At 47.2% G+C, this 5,000-nt stretch overlaps 1 protein-coding gene across 1 annotated transcript in view; it reads right to left on the minus strand.

Moving 5' to 3' along the window:
- lrfn5a (leucine rich repeat and fibronectin type III domain containing 5a) overlaps positions 1 to 5,000 on the minus strand; it is a 44,398-nt gene that overhangs the window by 12,994 nt on the left and 26,404 nt on the right. The window lies entirely within an intron of this gene.

Raw genomic sequence — 5,000 nt, forward strand, 5'->3', positions numbered from 1 at the left:
GCTCAAAAGAGATTCCCACAGGTTTCCTAATGAGCATCCTCCAGTTGTTTAATTGCACACCAAAGTAATTAAAACTGTATGTCTAATGCTCTGGTTAATAGGTAAAGAAGATTAGAGTTTACTTCCACATCACTGTGTACTGCATTACGTTGAATGTGCTATGCTACTTCCAAAGGAGATTCATCTCCACTCGCCATCCAGAGACAGTGCAGAGAGGTCTATCCACAAGCTGCTTTGTGCATGCCCCTCCTACATCATTTCTGTTTGCTAGCGTCACAGATTGGTTTTTGGTGTTTTAAGCCCCCAACGTTGTCCTCAAGGCGGCACTGCCTGGAAGGCGCTAGGGTTAGGCATGAGTTCAGGTTAGGGCTAAGGTTAGGGTTAGGGTTAGGATTAGGTTCCTTTAAGTGGACAGTGGCAGCGCTGCCTGGAAGACGACATTGGGGGCTTAAAACACCATCGAGCCACATATTGTGTGAGCATGCTGCACACAGTATACGTCAATACAATATGACAGTACACAATAGTTGTTAGAATTGCTTTAAAAAGCATATAATGTTTTCCGTGTTGTAAGTCGCTTTAGTTACAGTAAAAAGCGTCAGCCAAATGTTATGTAATGTAATGTAACTAAGAAATGCCACCACTATCCAAAGGTCCCATATGCATGCCGTCAAATTCAGGAGTATCAGGGGATTCACTCATATCAGTCACACTGACTCAGGAGTATCAGGGGATTCACTCATATCAGTCACATCACATCATCAAGGTGGACTCCAGAGGGTGTGTGCTATGAAGCGAGGTTACGGGAGTATCCTGGCCACTGCTAACGTCTGAAACAGCATGGCACATTTAAAAAAATGACATTTTCTTTTAAGATCAAGAGTTAGCTCGTCTAAGCCACTTGGTAGTATACGTAGCCCTAAGATCAGTTCCAGTGAAAGCTCTAAGCAGAAACGCCAAGGCCTTGGGTTACTACTGTGTTAGATGGCGAGGTAAAAGAGGTAAGATATTGGAGTGTAATTCATGCAAGCTGCTGTGTCAGCCGCACTCTGTTGGGGTTGCATTATTAAAGCCCTTGCCTTAACCTGAAAATGATGAAAGTTTTAAGAAGTCCAAATAAAAATGGCGAAGTGCTTACACACACACACACACACACACACACACACACACACACACACACAGAAAGAGAGACACAGACACACATAGACACACAGACATACAGACACACAGACACACACAAACACACACACACACACACACACACACACACACACACACACACAACACACACACACACACACACACACACACACACACAGACACACACACACACACACACACACACACACACACACACACACACACACACTCCAGACTGCTCTCTGACAGCAGCAGGTACACAGGGGCCTGTGGCTGGACAGCTTCAGAACTCGAGCTTGTATCCAGAAGGTCCAAATCTGTGTCAGTCCGTACAGATGAGAAAATAGCGTGTCTGAGCCCTTGAGCAAAGCCCTTAGCCCAAATACACTGCAGGGGCTTTCCTCTATACCTGTCTTTTTCATACTCTCTCTCTCTCTCTCTCTCTCTCTCTCTCTCTCTCTCCCTCTCTCTCTCCCTCCCTTCCTCTTCAGTCACTACTCATTTCTCTGAAGGTAGCTGTTCCGCATGAGAAAAGCAATCTCAGCCAGTCACCTAGAGGTCAAGGGTCCAATAAATACATAAACAGATGCCCAGAAAGCCAGTATTGTGGCCATTGCCACAATCATATCGATCCAAATAGATATTCACAAGATTAATTCCATATTCATAGAATATTATATCATCGTATAATAATAATATACTCGTTTCTGATCATAATATCTGGCCCTACTGCCAGCCAATCTGAAAAGAGCTACTACTATTGGCTACTTATATATAAACTAGACTGGAACATCAACGACTTTGAATTTGCCGCACATCCCTGCCCACCATTCTGGGGAAAACAAACTGGAATGAATGGAATGAATTGGAATGGAATGGAAACCTATGGAGCTGCATCCACGTGGTAGGAGCTTGCTTTCCCCGAAAAAAAAAGGGGTGTGGCACAGACAAAATGCCGATACGCCAGTTGTGCGAATGATCAGACAGCCATTTTCCCTTTACACGAGCACACAGACTTTTTGATTACGATGCAAACGCAGGCACCAGTCAGAAGCCATTTACTCCGCCTCGCCTCGCCGCTCCTTCCTAGCGCCATCGTCTTGGCCCAAAACAAGCCGGTGTCATAATAATTTAATCTTCAATCTAGTCTCCGCTCTGCAGATCAGTGGCCATGACCGGGCTTTCGCTGACCTCTGGACGAGTGAGATGCGTGAGAGGTTACTAGCATGCCTTGGGGGAGTGGGGGGGTGGTGGTGGTGGTGGGGGGGGGCAGCGTCAGGAGGCAACACGCAGGGGGAACACGGTAGCGCCGGTGAATTATACACGAACGCTTCCTCCATAATTTACGCAGATCAGGTTGTACACATGACGGGGAGCGGCCGTGAATTTTTCAGATGCTCTAAAAGGAGCGGCCTCGCCACCCCTCAAAATATTATCATCAATGTTTAAGCTGTGTCAAAATACACACGTGCACACACACTCCCACACACACACACATGCACACACACACACATGCATGCACACACACACACACACCCCCACAGAGAGTCACATCATGGCGTCCACATAGACACAGTAGTTACTGTAATATACAGTACACACACGAAGCGTACAAAAATAGAGAAGCTGAGACACACACACACATTGCACAACACAATTGTGCTGACACACATGCACACCGCATATTTAATGACACACACACACACACGCACACGCACACGCACACACACACACACACACACACACACACACACACACACACACACACACACACACACACACACACACACACACACACACACACACACACACACACACACGTGGGGGCCAACTATCCGCACATGAGGACACGCTCACACAAGAAGATGAGGATATATATGCCCAGTGGTACAGCTACTTCCAGGGCACTAAGGAGCCCTGTAGCCATAAATAACATGAAGAGTAGACAGGGGGAGGGCCTGGATATATCAGCCTCACATGACCAGCCATCAGCTCACAAGGGCAAACACAACAGCACCAGAGTGTGTGTGTGGTCTGTCTGTGTGTGTGTGTCTGTGTGTGTGTGTGTGTGTGTGTGTGTGTGTGTGTGTGTGTGTTAGTGTCTGTGTGTGTGTGTGTGTGTGGGTGTGTGTGTGTGTGTGTGTGTCTGTGTGTGTGTGTGTGTGTGTATACAGTATGTGTGTGTGCATCCGTGTGAGCGTTCTAAATCACAACACGGCACCAGGCGGTAAAGGCATTTCATATGCAAACCCTCTGAGGTTCCGGGTGTCCTCTGCATCACACTTATTGTATGTTATGCAAATCCTCCTCGCGCGCCGCCACCGCCACTGTCCCGTTATTCTCCCAGCTATATGATAATGATGTATTCTAACGGCAACGGCACACGAGGGCGTTTGGAGAGAAAAAAAACATCGGCAGCTCTTACAGCTTCAACTGCTCTCAGACCGGCGACAACAGAAACGACCCCCCCCCCCCCCCCCCCGCCCCCCAGGATGCCTCTGATGTGTGTATCACATCGGTGGCCCTGTGGTTGTATGTTGTGTCCCAGTTGTATAAGGAGACAGGGAGGGTCTCTAAGGACACTGGCCTCCAACTGGCCGTTGGGATTTTTTTTTCTGGCCGAGCCGAGAGAAAGCGTTAAAAGCATGGAGGTGCCAAGGTCCTTTCAAAGTCAACGGGCTGCCCACACACACACACACGCACATTGATTTGTCAGCTGTCTAAGGTGAAGGGCCGAGCAAGTATTTCCACAACCACATATTGCAGCAAACTGCGAAGGAGAAATAAATAAATAAATGAATAGATAGATAGATACTAAATAAACAAATAAATAAAATCCCTCACACACAGATACAACCACACAGCCACTTGCATCATTTTGTACACAGAAATCTCACTGTCCTCTCAGTTTCAATTTGAGTAGAAACTGATGAAAAACGATGACCACGCAACATGTCACTCTACAAATTACACAATTATGATTTGTCATCTCCTTACTCATAATGCCTTCAGTAAGCATTTTTTGTCTCTGACACTATAAATATGCATGCGAGGCTTTGTCCTTCTGTCCTGTGGCTGTCAGTGTGAGCAGGATGCCGGGCTTATCGCGGGGATAAAATTGCATTTGTCCTCAGCTCTAAGTGGCGACTGCACGGTCTTTCAGGCTGGATTTTTGACTTTAATGAGCATCTGGGGACATCTGGAGCCATCTGATTTTAGGCACAGAAAAGAGAGAGGGGAAGGGAGGGCAGTAGATAGATAGAGAGAGAGAGAGAGAGGGGGGGGGGGGGGGTGGTAGAGAGAGAGAGAGAGGGAGGGATGGATGGAATGAATGAGAGGAGTGACAAGACAAAGACTGACAGCGTTTCTCAGTGATGCCTGTGACAGGTGTAACCCCTCTCACCTGTACGTCTCATTCTTTTGCTTTAACAATCCTCTCTTTGTTGGCACTCTTTTTCAACCTCTTTCCTTGTTATTCTCTCTATTTCTCTCTCCATTTCACTCTCTCTGTCTGCCTCTCCGTGAAACCCCACCCCTCATCTATCCTGCTCATTCTGCTAATGTTCCTCTGGCAACCAGCACTGGAGCATGTCTGTTGTTAGGAGAGCAAAACACAGAGAAATCAAGCAGTAAGCACACGTCTCCTAGCCTCCTCTACATCTGCTCTATCTGTCTTTTTCTCTGTCTCTCTGTCTCTCTCTCACTCTCTCTCTCTATCTCTCTCTCTCTCTCTCTCTCTCTCTCTCTCTCTCTCTCTCCTCTCTCTCTCTCTCTCTCTCTCTCTCTCTCCCCCTCTCCAACACCTCTTTTTTTGCTCTGCAAGGCTCCACTGCAAGCCAGAGAAAAGCACCCATCCAGCA

The sequence above is a fragment of the Sardina pilchardus genome, chromosome 20 (genome assembly GCF_963854185.1).
Source record: "Sardina pilchardus chromosome 20, fSarPil1.1, whole genome shotgun sequence".
Taxonomy (NCBI): domain Eukaryota; kingdom Metazoa; phylum Chordata; class Actinopteri; order Clupeiformes; family Clupeidae; genus Sardina; species Sardina pilchardus.